General features: G+C 58.0%; 1 long non-coding RNA gene across 2 annotated transcripts in view; it reads right to left on the bottom strand.

The window, feature by feature from the left end:
- Positions 1–1,123: 1,123 nt before the first annotated feature.
- Positions 1,124–6,000, bottom strand: part of LOC133343224 (uncharacterized) — a 28,759-nt gene continuing 23,882 nt past the window's right edge. Inside the window, exons 4-5 of one of the 2 annotated variants that reach the window (XR_009755227.1) lie at positions 3,212–3,448; positions 1,124–1,734 (exon numbers count right to left, since the gene is read on the bottom strand). This is a non-coding gene — a long non-coding RNA (uncharacterized LOC133343224). Of the gene's footprint in view, positions 1,735–2,539; positions 3,449–6,000 lie in introns of those variants that run through there. The other variant, XR_009755226.1, reaches the window with a different exon arrangement.

Below are 6,000 nucleotides of genomic sequence, written 5' to 3'. Positions count from 1 at the left end.
AATGTGTTTTTTATTATTCAAGTCACCTGTGTGTTGATGCACAGCAACAAATGTCAACTATATATACTGTTGAAATATGCATAACATGTGATTTACTATAAATAATACTGAAAAAACGCATCTAGCACAAGGTCGCGAAGCCGATCGGCCGGGGTTTGTTGTCCGCCGCAGGCAGTCGGCGAGGTCACGGGGGGGGACGTCAGAACCACGTGGATGACGACTGACCCAACGACGGAACTGACCAATTGAATGAGCATGCGAACCGCTGACCGGTCAACAAACCAAACGACCGATCGAGTGACTCGGCATCCGACCGAGCGACCGACGTAACAACTGAAGAATAACCGACCGAAAGAATGAACGAGTCACCTAACGAACGACCCACTGACCGACCAGCGTGCCGCCCTGTAGCGCGGCACGGGGGGGGGGGCACGAATACGAACGGTGGGAGTCGCCGCGGCCGCCCCTTTCCGGGGGCGCCGGGGCCACAGATTCCGTGAGGCTGTCAGCCCGGCGAAACTTTACTCCCTGGAATTCGGCACGAACCGTGGCCTTCAGGAGTAGAAACCAACGGGGGATGCATGCCTGCATCATAAACAATCAAATTCCGGCCGCCCGCTCGCCGAGCTCGGCACATCGGCTCGGGGGTGCTCGGAGTGCGCCCGAGCGCGGTGTCGCAATGCGCCGCGCTCCTTTTCTCCCCCTGCGATGTAGTCACCTAAACGCCGACCAACAACAAAAAAAATCCCCCGCTAAATCTTCGAAAATTCATCCCGACGCCAAAGATGGCCCCCTCGAGAGAGGTGACGATGCTCGTACGGGTCAATGGGGGGGGGGTACTTTCCCCACCCCCCCCCACTAACTCCCACCACTCCCCCCAACTAATCCCCACCACCGCCCCGCCCACTAACTCCCACCACTCCCCCCAACTAACCCCCGCCACCAACCAACCCCCCCCGCCCCACTAAATACCACCACTCCTCCCCACTAACCCCCACCAATGCACCCCCACTAACTCCCACCACTGCCCCCCCCCCCCCCCCACTAACACTCACCGCTCTTCCACCCTCCCCACCCCACACACCCCCCCCCCCCCCCCCGCAACCAGGTCACGCAACCGAGGAGAAAGTGAGCGACGCAGCCGAGAGACGAACGCCTCTCTCCCCCCCCCACATCCACCTCGAGATAATATAACATGCTCAGCAGGGCTTTGGACCCAGTTAGCACTCGGATGGGAGACTGCCCGGCAATACCAGGATTTGTCAGCTTGGGCTGAGAGGTGGCAGGACAAGCGATGGATTCCTGAGTCTATTTGTGCAGAGATTTGAGCGTTATCCAAAAGTGCACGTGGCACGGTGCCTTGGGCTGCTATTGATTCGTCCAACACAAAATCAAACTCTGATGCATGGGACTGGGATGAACGTCCCAATGCAGCAGGACTCTCCTAACAATGGGTATTGAGACTCAGGGAGGGCTGCTTTCCTGGGTAAATAAAGGCAATTACTTTTTTGTTCATTATATTTTGGTGACATCACCACGGTTAGCGATGAAGACATCTTAACGAGTGCATCGCTGAATCGATCCAAAAAACTAAATCGACCTTCAAAACCCAACGTTCAGAACTCTCTTCAGATCCGACGCTCATCCCGCCTGTGAAGCACGCGCCCAGCCGCACGTCGAGTGCCGCTCTCTCAGCGATAACGACAGCAGCCGGTGACCCCTGCTGCACATCCCCTGTAATACAACAAGAGGTCAATTGCTCCCTCGCTCGCTCCCTCCCTCGCTCCCTCCCTCCCTCGCTCCCTCCCTCGCTTGCACTCCCGCCCATCTCACACTTCCTCCTCTTCTCCATCGCCAACATCTTCACTCACGAGCCGCGTACTCCTCTCCCGCTCCCCCCTGCTCTCCCCAATTCCGCCCTTTCACTTTCCCATTCTCCCGCACGCTAATGCTCCCTCTCTCCCGTACGCACGCGCTCCCTCCCTTCATCTTTCTCTCTTCTCCCAGTTCGCTCGCCCACTCTCCGACCCCCCCCTGCCCGCCCCACCGTGCCATGTGTTTGCAATCAGGCGCCTGTTCCACGTTAGTGCCCAGACTGCCGCCGCCCCGCCGGCCCGCCGGCCCGCCTGCGCCAGACAGACAGCGGAGGACGGTACCGGCAGCGTGTTTGTGTCTCGCCGGCGCGGCTGCTGCTGGAATGCCTCCCTCGGTTAGCGGTAATTACTGCGCTCCCCCAACGAGCTGGCCTCGAGCCACCCATCGCCCATTTCTTTTTTTTTGTTTCCCCCTTTATTTCTCGTGCTGCGCCCGTCGACTGCCGCCGCCCGCCGCCACCGTTACAACAACTCAGCGCCGTCTTTGATAACCGAACCCATGCCAGCAGCTTCCTGCGGAAACCGCGCAGGATATATGTTTTAATTTTATTTCCCCCTTTCCCGCCCTCTCCGCCCCCCTCCCCTCCAATAACCCCCCCCCAGTCTCCCTGCCCCCCCCACCCCACCTAACCCCCTCCCCTCCACACAAGTTCCCCGACCTCCACATGGTCCCGGTTTATTGTGGTGTTTGTTTTCATCCACTTTGCACAACAGAGCCTTCATAACCGTTGCAGCGACGACGCGGAATCTCGCAAAGCCCCAGCGCTGAGCCACAGGCGTCCGTCACAAACCGCGGGACAATAAAGGAGGTGTGGCTGGGGTGGGGGTGGGTGGGGGATGGGGTTGCGGGGGGAGCGGGCACAGAGGGACACGGTGCTAGGGTGACTCGCACCCGGGGTACGAGAGGAAGGCGGTGGGCACGGGCCCTGCCGAGAGCGCCCCCAGCGCCGCGGGGAAGTTCCCCGACTTGAAGCCTCTGCCTTTCTCCCGGGTTTAATTAGCGCCGCGCATTTGAGGAGTTTACGCGTTTCAATTGCGAGGAATTACGTGAAGCAGAAGGCAGGGGATTGGGAAGCCTACGAGCTTAACTTTGACGAATCGAGCGTTCGGGAGTTTAATGGTTTCCCTGTGTGGGACCTGCGCCCGCGTTATGGTGTCACGCCAGTTGTGACGTCACAACAGACGCGGCTCGTCACGTGTCAAAACGAATCCTGGAAATTGCAACACGTTATGATGCGGTACCCTGCGAAACATCAGAGCATCCAAAAACGCAGGAACAACGACACGTTTTAGTAAACACAATCCCTGGTGGGCAGGGTGGAACCTGTTGTTCCTACCTGAATAATTCACAACCACTTTGTCAATCCCACTGCTGGTCGAAGCCCACTCCACACCGCGTTGGGCATGAGGGTTGTGGGTCCATACTTCACCAGGCTGGTCCGTAGCGATTGGTGAAGACGTAGGGTGGAGGCAGGCCCAGGACCGGTTCAGATGTCAGCCGCGGCGCGGGAGTCGGCCTCGGGTCGCAAGGTCCGAGGTGCGGCGCGCCAACCGCTGCGCCGCCGCCCCTGTGACTGTAAACAACGGCACTCTGTGTATGCCGTCTGAGCGCCACGTGGGGCGAGCGGGAGACACGAGATCAGGTGGAGGGAGCTCGCCGACTGCAGAGGCACCACACACGCCACACGCCACGCGCACCAAGCACGCCACACGCACCACACACTCCACACGAACCACGCCCCACGTACGCCACACGCACCACACACTCCACGCACGCACCACGCACGCACGCCACACGCACGCACCAAGCACGCAACACACACGCCACAAGCACCACGTACACACGCCACACGCACCATGCACGCTGCACGCACCATGCATGCACCACGCACGCACGCACCACACACGCACCACACACGCCACATGCACCACGCACCGCACACTCCACACGAACCACGCACCACGCACGCCACACGCACCACACACGCCACATGCACCACGCACGCCACATGCACCACGCACGCCACATGCACCACGCACGCCACATGCACCATGCACCACGCACGCCACATGCACCACGCACGCCACATGCACCACGCACCACGCACGCCACATGCACCACGCACGCCACATGCACCACGCACGCCATACGCACCACGCACGCCACACGTCACACGCACACACCACGCACGCACCACGCACGCCACACCACAGATAAAGACAAAGATCCCCCGGCATTGCCTTAACAGACTGTTGAGGAAAGTGCTATTAGCGAGCACCTATGCAGGCCGGTACAGTCACCGTAGGGGAGGCCCAGGAGCTGCTCCGATAATATAATCATCACTGGTGTCGACCGTGAGCGGGAATCAAACCCAAGTGGCCGGGTTCATAGTGCAGAGTGCTAACCACTACACTACCGCTCCCCACAAAGACACTACCGCTCCCTGGTTCAAATAATCATCAAATGTTGTTGACCATGAAAGGGAATCAAACCCAGGTCACCAGGGTCATAGCGCAGCGCACGTTTGTGCGCACACTCGTGAATGTCACGGCCACCACCAGGGACGATACGCTGAACAAGTCCTGGGCCTCCCCTAGGTCGACTACTCCTCAAATGAGTACTTGGTAGAGTGTGAAAACATCACCATTGGGGAGACAAAGGCGGTCGAGTGTGGTGCTGGCCACCCACTCCCTCGTGTGCCTGTCTGGCCTTCACAGGTGCTCGCTAAAAGCACTTGCCCCGACAGCCTGTTACAGGTTATATGGGGGGTCTGTGTGTGAAATGCATGCACATGCATGCATACGTGTTTGTGCAAGTGAAGATGCATGCACGTATACGTGCACGTGTCTGTGCGTGTGAGCGTGCGTGTGTTCCATACGTGTGTGTGTGTGTCTGTACGCGTGTGTGTGTCTGTACGCGCGTGCGTGCGGATGTGGAGTGAGACGCAGTAAAGGTCGAGCGTCGTTTCTCCTTACCCCCAACCCCCTGCCCGCCCCACCCCACCCCGCCCCCCACCGGATCCTCACACCTTGTCACTCTTCTATGGCTACTGATGCCATGGTTACGGTACCCGTGAACTTCACTCGTTGAGTCTTTCATGTTGAGGACTCGTCTCATACACACTGTGTTCAACCACCATGGCACTGTAGGTCACAAAACAAAGACCCCCCTTTATAGCTTGGGGCAAGTGCTGTTAGTGAGCACCTATGAAGGCCGACAGGGCACACAAGAGGGTGGGTGGCCAGCACCACGTCCGACCGCCTCACTCACACACTCACCCACTCACTCACCCACTCAACCACTCACTCACCCACTCACTCACCCACACATTCACCACCCACTCACTCACCACACTCAACCACTCACTGACTCACACGGTCACCCACTCAACCACTCACTCACCCACACATTCACCCACCCACTCACACAACCACACATTCACCCACTCACTCACTCACACACTCACCCACTCAACCACTCACTTACCCACACATTCACCCACCCACTCACACAACCACACATTCACCCACTCACTCACTCACTCACACACTCACCCACTCAACCACTCACTTACCCACACATTCACCCACCCATTCACACAACCACATATTCACCCACTCACTCGCTCACCCACTCAACCACTCACTTACCCACTCACTTATCCACACATTCACCCACCCACTCACTCAATCACACATTCACCACCCACTCACTCATCCACTCAACCACTCACTGACTCACACGGTCACCCACTCAACCACTCACTCACCCACTCAAACACTCACTCACCCACACATTCACCCACCCACTCACACAACCACACATTCACCCACTAACTCACCCACACATTCACCCACACATTCACCCACCAACTCACTCAACCACATATTCATCCACTCACCCACACATTCACCACCCACTCACTTACCCACTCAACCACTTACTGACTCACACGGTCACCCACTCAACCACTCACTCACCCACTCAAACACTCACTCACACAACCACACATTCCCCTACTCACTTACCCACACATTCACCCCCTCACTCACACACTCACACACTCACCTACACATTCACCCACTCACTCACACACTCACACACTCACCTACACATTCACCCACT

Source organism: Lethenteron reissneri, chromosome 17 (genome assembly GCF_015708825.2).
Source record: "Lethenteron reissneri isolate LAM-NWPU_2019-01 chromosome 17, ASM1570882v1, whole genome shotgun sequence".
NCBI lineage: Eukaryota > Metazoa > Chordata > Hyperoartia > Petromyzontiformes > Petromyzontidae > Lethenteron > Lethenteron reissneri.
The sequence above is the reverse complement of the archived record's forward strand: the minus strand, read 5'-3'. Positions and strand labels throughout refer to the sequence as shown.